Source organism: Chrysochloris asiatica, unplaced genomic scaffold, assembly GCF_000296735.1.
Source record: "Chrysochloris asiatica unplaced genomic scaffold, ChrAsi1.0 scaffold00010, whole genome shotgun sequence".
In the NCBI taxonomy this organism is placed as follows: Eukaryota; Metazoa; Chordata; class Mammalia; order Afrosoricida; family Chrysochloridae; genus Chrysochloris; species Chrysochloris asiatica.
Window position 1 is genome coordinate 3,949,364 of NW_006408528.1, and position 10,897 is coordinate 3,960,260.

The 10,897-nt window shown below is 37.4% G+C and overlaps 1 pseudogene; it reads left to right on the plus strand.

The window, feature by feature from the left end:
• The first annotated feature begins 8,887 nt into the window (after positions 1–8,887).
• LOC102835866 lies at positions 8,888–9,208 on the plus strand (annotated as a pseudogene).
• Positions 9,209–10,897: the final 1,689 nt, after the last annotated feature.

Sequence of the window (10,897 nt, forward strand, 5' to 3'; positions counted from 1 at the left end):
AGACTGGATATATCAAACTTCCTCCCTCTATCAGGACTTTGTCCTGATATCAGGAAATTGTAATATATTTCACCTTGTCTTTTAGAAATTTTGGACCTAGTCCCTAACTTACCATGCCACTTATATATACAAATGTCTCATGGAAACATAAACCGTACTTTGAATCTACACTGGATTGAAATAATTACACTAGCCTATACAATTTTTAAAACCGTTCAGTGTTCCAATATCCTATTCTAACCTCTTGGTCTATGTATGGGTTCCTCATGAGCACAATTAAGTGTTCCGGAATACTCATACTTGGCAATGTTGTCCATAGCTTGTCATGATCCACACAATAGAAGGTCTTTGTGTAGTCAGTAACACACAGGTAAACATCTATCTGGTATTCTCTACTTTCAGCCAAGATCCATCTAATGTCAGCAATGAAATTGTTTTGTCCCATGTCCTCTTCTGAATCTGACTTGAACCTCTGAAAGTTCTCTGTCAGTGTATGCCTGCAGTCATTTCTGTATTACCTTTAGTAAAACTTTACTCATATGAGATACCAAAGATATTATCCAATGATTTCCTCATTCTGTTGGGTCACCTCTCTTTGGAATGGGCACAAACACCAATCTCTTCCAATCAGTTGGCCAGATAGTTGACTTACAAATTTCTTGGCAGAGATGAGTGAGTGCCTCCAATATCATCTCACTTTCTTAAAAGATTTCAATTTTATTCCATCAATTTCTCATGCCTTGTCCATTACCAATTCCTTCAATGCACCATGGACTTCTTCCTTCAATATCATTGGCTCCTGATCATATGCTACCTCTTGAAACGATTGAACATCAACCATTTCCTTTTGGTACGGTGACTGTGTATTCCTTCCACCTTCTTTTGATGTTTTCTGCATCATTCAATAATTTTCCCAGAGAATTCTTCAATACCGAAAGTTGAGACTTGAAATTTTTCTTCAGTTCCCTCAGCTTGAGGTGTTCTGCCCTTTTGGTTTTCTGACTTTGCCCATTTCATTGTAATATTTGACTTTGTCTTCTTGAGGTGACCTTTGAAATTTTCTGTTCAGCTCTTGTACCTCATTCCTTCCATTGCTTTAGCATCTCTGTACTGGAGAGCAAATTCAGAGGCTCTTCGGACATTCATTTTGATATTTTCCTTCTTTCTTGTCATCTTAATGACTTTTTGCTTTCTTCCTATATGATGTTCTTGATATCATCCCACAACTCTTCTGGTCTTCAGTCTTTAGTGTTTAATGTATCAAGTCTGTTCTTCAGATGATCTCTAAATTCAGGTGGGATATATGCAAGGTCATACTTTGACTCTCATGGACTTGTTTTCATTTTCTTCAGCTTCAGCCTGAATTTACATATGAGTAATCAATAGTCTGTTCCATAATCTGCCACTGGCCTTATTTTGACTGATGATATGGAGCTTTTCCATCATCTCTTTCTGCAGATGTAGTCAATTTGATTTCTGTGTATTCCATCTGATGAGGTCCATGTGCATAATCGTCTCTTATGCTGTCTAAAGAAGATATTTGAAATGAACACGTGATTGATTTAGCAAAATTCTAGCATGTGATCTCCAGCATCATTTCTATCACCAACACCATATTTTTCAACTACTGATCCTTCTTCTTTGTTCCCAACGTTTGCATTCCAATCACCAGTTAAAGAGCAATACATCTTGATTGCATGTTTGATAAATTTCAGATTGAAGAAGTTGGTAGAATTCTTCTATTTCATCCTCACTGGCTTTAGTGGTTGATGCATAAATTTGAATAATAGTGGTATTAACTGGTCTTCCCTGTAGGTGCATGGATATTATCCTATCACAGACAGTGTTGTACCTCATGACTGATCGTGATATGTTCTTTTTGATGAAGAATACAATACCATTCCTCTTCAATTTGTCATTCCAGCATAGTAAACCATGTGGTTGTCAGATTAAAAATGGCCAATACCAGTCCATTTCAGCTAATGCCTAAGATACTGATGTTTATGCATTCCATTTCTTTTTTGACAATTTCCAATTGTCCTAGATTCATACTTCGTACATTCCATGTTCCAATTATTAACGGATGTTTACAGCTATTTCTCTTCATATTGAGTTGTGTCCCATCAGCAAATGAAGGTCCCTCAGGCTTTACTTCCACAGGCTTTACTCCATTCATGTCATCATGGTGAACTCTACTTTGAGGAGGCAGCTTTTCCCCAGTAGCAAATTTGAGTGCCTTCCAACCTAAGGGGCTCATTTTCAGGCACTATATCTGACAGTGTTTCTCTACTTCTCATAAGGTTCTCAGTGACTAAATATTCAGAAGTAATTCGTCACTCCTTCTTCATAGTCTGTGTTCATCTAGAAGCTCATCTGAAACCTGTCCACCATGGGTGACCCTTGTTCTTGTTGTTGTTAGGCACCATTGAGTTGGTACCAACCCATAGCGACCTTATGCATAGCTGAACAAAACACTGCCCGATCCTGGGCCAACCTCACTACTGTTGGCACGCTTGAGTCCATCGATGCTGCCACTTGGCCAGTCCATCTCATTGGGGTCTTTCTCTTTTTCTCTGACCCTCCATCTTACAAAACATGATATCTTTCTGCAGTGACTGGTCCCTCCTGAGGGACCAAAGTATGAGAGACGAAGTTTGGCCATCTTGGCCTCCAATGAGCACTCTGACTACACTTCTTCCAATACAGATCTGTTGGTTCTTTTGGCAGCCCAGGGCACTTTCAATATTCTCCTCTACCACCATAACTCGAAAGCATCAATTCTTCTACGATCTTCCTTATTCACTGTCCAGCTTTCGCATGCATATGAGGTTATTGAAAATACCATGGCTTGGGTCAGGTGCACCTTAGACTTTAAGCTGACATCACTGTTCTTCAATACTTTAAAAAGGTCTTGTGCAGCAGATTTGCCTAATGCAATATGCCATTTGATTTCTTGACTACTGCTTCCATGAGTGTTGATAGTTGATCCAAGAAGAATAAAGTCCTTGACAATTTCAATCTTTTCTCTGTTGATAAGAATGTTGCTTATCGGTCCAGTGGTGAGGATTTTTGTTTTCTTTACATTGAGATGTAATCCATAACGAAGGCTGTGCTCTTTGATCCTCATTAGTAAATGTTTTATGTTCTCTTCTGTTGGTATTTAAAATACCTGTGGCATAGCTTCTAGAATCACAGCAACTCACAAGCCACCACAGTACACAAACTGACAATTTGTGCTGTTACAGTATACTGTTGCAGTATAATTTGCCCAAATAAACCCAAAAACACCTAGCAATATAAATTATACTTTTTGTTGTTGTTAAGTACCATCAAGTGGGTTCTCACTCATAGCAACCCTATATAGGATTTCCAAGGAGCTACTGGTGAGTTTGAACTGCTGATCTTATAGTTCATCATCCAGTGCTGACCCTACAATGTGGCATCAGGAGTCCAAATTACTCTCACATTCTAAAAATTGCTTAATTATCCAGAAATTCCACTTCAGAATTCTTTATCTTCTTTTAAGTTCATGTCTACAGCTTTAGAAAAGCACTTTATAAAATTTTAGTGTAATACAACTTTATACCCCATAGGTAAAATTTAATTAGTCCTATTAAAATATTTTTACATTTGATCATAAGCTGTTTATGATTTTAAAATAAGTCGATATGGCATTTCCCCCTTGTATAACTGATACTTGTAAAACAGAGCCAGAAGACAAGTTTGGAATTGTCATAGATAGCATATAAGACAGGTTGCAGTCAATTCTCCATGGAATGAAGTTTGGAAATGAGACTGAATTATTGCAGATGACAAATTTTAGCCCCTAAAACATGCTTGGTACATTAGAGAAAATCTTGTTGATTAAATCACTTGAGCCATCAAGTTTTCTTGAAGTGTCTCGATATGCTTTTGACTGGTACCATCTGTTATTGACTGAAAAAGTTATTTTACTTTGGAAGGTATTCATCAAATTATAGGTGACATATTTGTTTGAGAATATACCAGACCATCTGGTTCTATAAAAATGTGTTTCTAAAAAAATCCTGCCATCCTATCTCAGCTCCACCATTCGTAGTTTTTAGAGGTTCTTTTTGTTACACTCCAAAACCAGAAACACATGATATTTTTGGCTCCGGGCTAAGGAAGCAAAGAAAAACATTTACAAAGAGATTTTTCTAAGCACCGTGATATTTTACAGCTATTCACTAAAAGAATAAGTAGGTGTCCAGAAGAATGGTGTGTGGAGAAGAAAGCAAGGAGGCATGGTGGGCTCAATGAATATTTCATATTCTTAATAGAAAACCACTAAAACAAAAAGCTTCAGAAAATTCTCCCTGTAGATATGAGCTTTGTAGAATGACTGTGTATGTTATCCTATTTATAATCATGAAAACTGCATTTTCATTTTCCAGACCTACTCCCATTCTTATTTCCCTCGTACAGTTACTAGTTGGTGTTGTAAAAAAAAGTCATTTTATTTTCCTAGGGGTGCTTTTCTATCTATTAAAATACTAGATGGGAAGCCTAACTATAGACTCTCATCTCTGATTTTCTATTTGATTTCAGTAAACTTGCTAAAGGGCAAATTTCCTTCCATTACGAAATAGGCCAGTATCTGTTTTTCACCAAAACAAGGCTTCGTCATATTAACCACATTTTTTAATATTGTGAACTAAATCAACGGCTTGCAAACATTCATACTGAATGTACATAGAAACAGTCTTCTCAAGTGGTAATAAGTCACCATGAAAAAGAAAAGAAGTTAAATAGCCACATGAGTGATACTCATGTATCACCACACTTAAATAGCCTATTATTCATGTATTCATTAGGAACTATTTACTGTGCACTTACTATGTAGAGCTCAGTACTAAGTTATTTGGATTTAACAATGAACAAAATAGTTATATCTACTACCCATGGGAAACTTCAAATCTAGTAAGTGAGAGAGGCACTAGTTAAATATCAATAAATAAAATATAATATTGCAACTGTAATGAGAATTATGAAGGGTTGAAGTACATTATGAGTGCACGCTAAGGAAATAGGAATTAGTCCCAATGGTCACAATAGGTATCTTTGAGTAATGCATGAGATGAGATATAATGTATGAGAAGAAGTTACCTCAGTTAAGAGACAGAGAAAGTACTGTAATGGAAAAATTGTCTGTACTTGGCTTGAACACAACATTAGTGTAACATAATTCACAATTTGTGTCTATCAAAGAACTAACATCCCTGAAAATAATAATGATGTGATGTTCTGATTTCAATTGGTAAAGGACTTTTGAGAAACAGGTAACCCCGTTGAACTGTTGGCCTTTAACCATACAGGCTTCTTTTTCTAAGACATTCATGATTATTGAACCATGTTTTTCTATAATCCTGGTGTAGTGCTGTAGGATCAGTATGAACTTCAAAACACAAGGTCAGTAGTTCAAACCCACCAGTTGCTCCTCAGAAACTCCATATATAGGGTCACTATGAGTAGGAACTGACTCGATGGCACTTAACAATAACATCTATGAAGAAAAATCTCTGAATAGCCTGCTAGAGAGATCTTTACAATTGCAACAAAATTTTAATGCGATGCTAACACAAATTCCTAATTTTTGTCAGAAAAGTTTTTATAGTTGTTCTGGAGGTCTTGTCAAAATTAGTCTACTCACAAAGTACCACCAGGGTGGAGCAGATTAAAGAACAGCACAAGAATGCTGCAGAGACCCTTCCTACTGCTCTGACCTCTCAATACCTGAGCTTCAATAGTTTTTGTTGAGATGAGAACTTGACTCAGTTTTAGAGAGGTTTTGTATCAAAGTCCAGTGGCCATTGCGTTAGTTTTCTACTGCTGCCTTAAAAAAATTAGCAACAATTCAGCAGCTTCAAACAATGCAAGTTTGCTATCTCACAGTAATTCTTCACATCAGAAATCCTGATGTATGTGGCTCAGCTGTACTTCTACGTAGTCACAGAAAGCTGAAATCAAGATATCCGCAGGGCTGAATTACCTTCTGGAAGCTTTGTGAATAAATCCATTGTTAAATTCATTCAGGTTATTGGCCAAATTGAGTTCATTGTGGTTATACAACAGAGGTCACCATTTCTTGGTTGGCTTTCAGCTGTAAACTTCTCTCAGCTTTTTAATTCTACCTGCATTACCTGCATCTGTGTTCATATTGTCCCCTCCGTCTTTAAACCAGCAATAGTACATCAGGTCCTCACACTTCAAAAATCTTTCTGATTTATGTCAATTCTGAGAAACTGCTCAGCTTTTAAGGGTTTATGTTATTAGGTCACCCACGTAACCCAAGATAATCTCCCATTTTAAGGTCTATAACCTATATTATAGGAGCTCTGGTAGCATAGTGGTTACGAATCGGGCTGCTAACCTCAAGGTCGGCAGTTCGAAATTACCAGCTGTTCCGCGGGAGAAAGATAAGGCTTTTTGCTCCCATAAAGATTTGCAGCCTCGGAAACCCTGTACAGGGTCACTATGAGTTGGAACCTACTCCATGGCATACAACAACAACAACCTTTGTTAGGATACCTGGTGTGGGACTGTAGGCTCAGCAGTGGACAGTGAACCACAAGGTCAGCAGTTCAAACCTCCCAGCTGCTCCTCAGAAACCCTATACAGAGTCACTATGAGTCCAGACAGACTCAAAGTCACTTAACAACAACAAAATTTTATTATATCTGCAAATCCACTTTGCCCTGTATCGTAATCACACATCCGGGGATTAATGTGTGAACATTTTGGAGACGTATAGGAGGAGAGGAACATTATTTAATCATTTTTTTAAATGTCCCAATTTGTTTTTGAAACGTTTTTCCACACAAAGTAAAACCTTGAAAAGGTGATTTGAGTCTGTAATTTGAAGGACCTCTAGAGTTTCATCCAGGAAGTGATTAGACAAGTAGAGGGTTTTAAGATTCCCTAGGAATCTTACATGCAATCAAAATATATTGATAATTACTGATGATTGGAATGCAAATGTTGAAATACAGAGGAAGGTTCAGTAGTTGGAAAATATAGCCTTGGTGATGGAAATAATGCAACTAGATATAGTAATTTATGGTCCTGGTCAAAGATTTTCAATAACGAATTATATGGTTGTTTGAGAAATTCCAAGACTGTACTGTATTCTGACCATGGAGCTAGTTTCAGATAGAGTTGTGTCTACCAGACTATTATATTTGACTCAGGCTTCTCTATACATGTATGTCTGCCTGTTTATTTAAGAAGTTGCTGGTAGGACTTTGTGTTGTGGTCAGTGAGATTCTTTGAGATCCTCATAGCTGCTCATGCTTATTACTTAAATTCTGGTCTTATGATTACTTTATACTCTTAAAAATTGTTGAAAATCTCAAACAACTTTTTTTTTTCCTTTTAAAGGCTATATCCATTGATTACAACTTGTCTGTCAGTTAGCTGTACTGTGGTAGTTTGCACATTGCTGTGATTCTGGACTCTGTGCCATTTATATTTTTAATACCAGTAGGGTTACCCATGGCAGACAGGTTTTAGATGAGCTTCAAGACTAAGAAAGACTAGAAATCTTTGAGACCGATTGCTTCCAAATATTTAGTCACTGAAAAGCTCATGAATATCAGTAGAAAACTGTCGGATAGCACCAGAATATTGACTATTGAAACACGATAAAGAGCACCTGAATATTGTCAGATACAGTGCCAGATGATGAGCCCCTCAGGTTGGAAAGCACTCAAAATATAACTGGGGAAGAGCTGCCTCTTCAAAGTCAAGTTGATCACGATGGCAAGACCTTTATTTGCTGACGGTGCACAACTTAAAATGAAACAGCTGTAAAAATCCATTAGTAATCAGAACATGGTATGTATGCAGTATGAACTAAGAAAATTGCAAGTTGTGAAAAATGAAGTAAAATGCATAAATATAGATGTGGCACTATGGGTTAATGCACCTGACTGCAAAACCATTTGAACTGCAAGGTCGGCGGTTCAAGCTCATCAGCTGCTCCTTGGAAACCCTATACAGGGTTGCTATGAGTTTGAATAAACTCAGTGGCACTTAACAACAATAGGCATTGGTGAGCTGAAATGGACTGGTATTGGCAATATTGAATCTGACAAACACAAAGTTTACTATGCCAGGAATGACAAATTGAAGAGGAATGGCATAGTATTCATCATCAAAAAGAACATTTCAAGCTCTATCTTGAAATACAACCCTGTCAGTGATAGAATAATATCTGTACACCTACAAGGAAGACCAATTAATACAACTATTATTCAAAATTATACCACAACCACCAAAACCAGTGATGATGAGATTGAAAAATTCTTCCAACTTCTGCAGTCTGAAACTGACCAAACATGCAAATAAGATATATTGATAATTACTGGTGATTGGAATGCAAATGTTGAAACAAAGAGGAAGGATCAGTCATTGGAAAATATGTCCTTGGTGATTGAAATCATGCAGGAGATAGCATGATAGAATTATGCAAGACCAATGACGTTTTCATTGAAAATACATTTTTTTAAAAACAAAAGAAGACTATACACGTGGACCTCACCAAATGAAATTGACTACATCTGTGAAAAGGAACAATGGAAAAGCAAAAACAAGGCCAAGAGCAGACTGTGAAATAGACCATCAATTGCTCATATGTAAGTTCAAGCTGAAGGTGAATAAAATTAAAAACACATCCATGACAGCAAAATATGACCTTGAACATATCTCACCTAAATTTAGAGATCATCTCAAGAATGGATTTGATGAACTAGATACTAATGACCCAAGAAAGAAGTGTTGTGGGATGACATCAAGAATAGCATACAGGAGACAGCAGGCTTCTGAGTGTTTACCTTTGTGTCATTTGCAAAAAGAAAATGCATTCAAAATGAGTGATGTTGACAAGGGCAAGAACATTTTTGTTCAGAAGTGTGCCCAGGGATACACTGTGGAATGGGGAAGCAAGCACAAGACTGGACCAAATCTGCATGGTTTATTTGGGCCCAAGACTGGCCCAGCTCCAAGATTCTCTTACATGGATACCAATGAGAGCAAAGGCATCACCTTGGGAGAGGGCACACTGGTGGAGTATTTGGAAACTTCTAGGAAGCACATCCTAGTGAAGAAGAAAAAAAAAATCTTTGCTGACATTAAGAAGGCAGAAAGGGCAGACTTGATAGCTTAGCTCAAGAAAGCTACTAATGAGTAATAGTTGACCATTGCTTTATTTATTACAAAATAGGAATGTCATGTGACTTTTTTTTTAAACATGTATCATATTTAAGTTGATCTCATACACCAGAATTCAGGTCATGAATGGTTAATATAATTTTTGGACACAGTCCTAAATTAGCGTCCTAAATTTTCTTTTATCAACCATCAACACTCATGGAAGCAGTAGCCATGAAATCAAATGACATATTGCATTAGGCAAATCTGCTGCACAAGACCTTTTTAAAATGTTGAAGAGCAAAGATGTCAGCTTGAGAACTAAAGTACGCCTGACCTAAGCCATGGTGTTTTTAATAACCTCATATGCATGTGAAAGCTAGACAGTGAATAAGGAAGATAGTAGAAGAATTGATGCTTTTGAGTTATGGTGTTGGAGAAAAATACTGAAAGTACCATAGGCTGTCAAAAGAACCAACAGATCTGTATTGGGAGAATTGTAGCCAGAGTGCTCCTTGGAGGCCAGGATGGCCAAACTTTGTCTTTCATACTTCGGACATATTGTCAGGAGGGACGAGTCGCTAGAGAGGGATATTGTGTTTGGTAAGGTGGAGGGTCAGAGAAAAAGAGGAAGACCTCCAGCGAGATGGATTGGCAAAATGGCAGCATCAATGGGCTCAAGCATGGCAACAATTGTGAGGTTGGTCCAGGATCAGGCAGCATTTTGTTCTGTTGTGTATAAGCATTGTTATGAGTCGGTACTGACTCAATGGCATCTAAGAACAACAGCAAAATTAGCATAGTGGTTAAGAGTCAGGCTGCTAGCCTCAAAGTCAGCAAGTTGAAACTACTAGCCGTACCACAGCGAAAAGATGAGGCTTTCTGCTCCTATAAAGATTTATAGCCTCAGACACCCTATGCAGGGTCACTATGAGTCAGAAATGACTCCATGGCACAAAACCACCACCACCAATTATAAAGAGATTGATTTAAATGAAAATGATAGATAAAAATTTAATAGAAATTTCAGTTCATCAAATATCTCTGCTTTCCACTTCGACATGATTATGATTTGAGGCTAGGTTTGTTGTTGTTCTTATGTGCTGTGGAGTCGGTTCCAACTCATAGTGACCCTGTACAGGGTTTCCGAGGCTGTAAATCTTTACAGGAGCAGAAAGCCTCATCTTTCTCCTACAGAACAGCTTGTAGTTTCATAACCACAGCCTGATTCATAACCACTATGCTACAAGAGCTCTTAAAAGTGTAAGGGAGCATAAGTCCTTATCTTTCATTCACAGCCCCTCTGGTAGATTTGAATTGCCGACCTTGAGATTGGCAGCCCGGCTCACTACCCTACCAGAGCTTCTCTGATTTTGCATATACGACTTTAATTGTGTTGAGGAATTTTCCTTCTATTTCTGTTTTGTTGAATGACTTTATCAGGAATGGGTGTTAGATTTTGCCTTTTCTGTGTCAATGGATATGATGATGTGGTTCTTTTCCTTTGTTTTATGTATGTGGTAGATTACATTGTTTTTCTAATATCAAACTATTTGCATAACTAGTATGAATCCTACTTGCTTATGATGTACCATTCTTATTTTTTTCCATTCTATTGGCTAAGATTTTATTGGGAATTTTTGCATCTATGTCCAGAAGAGCTATTGTTCTATCATTTTCTTTTTTTAGTGATGTCTTTGCCTGTTTTTGGTATCAGGGTTATGTTGTT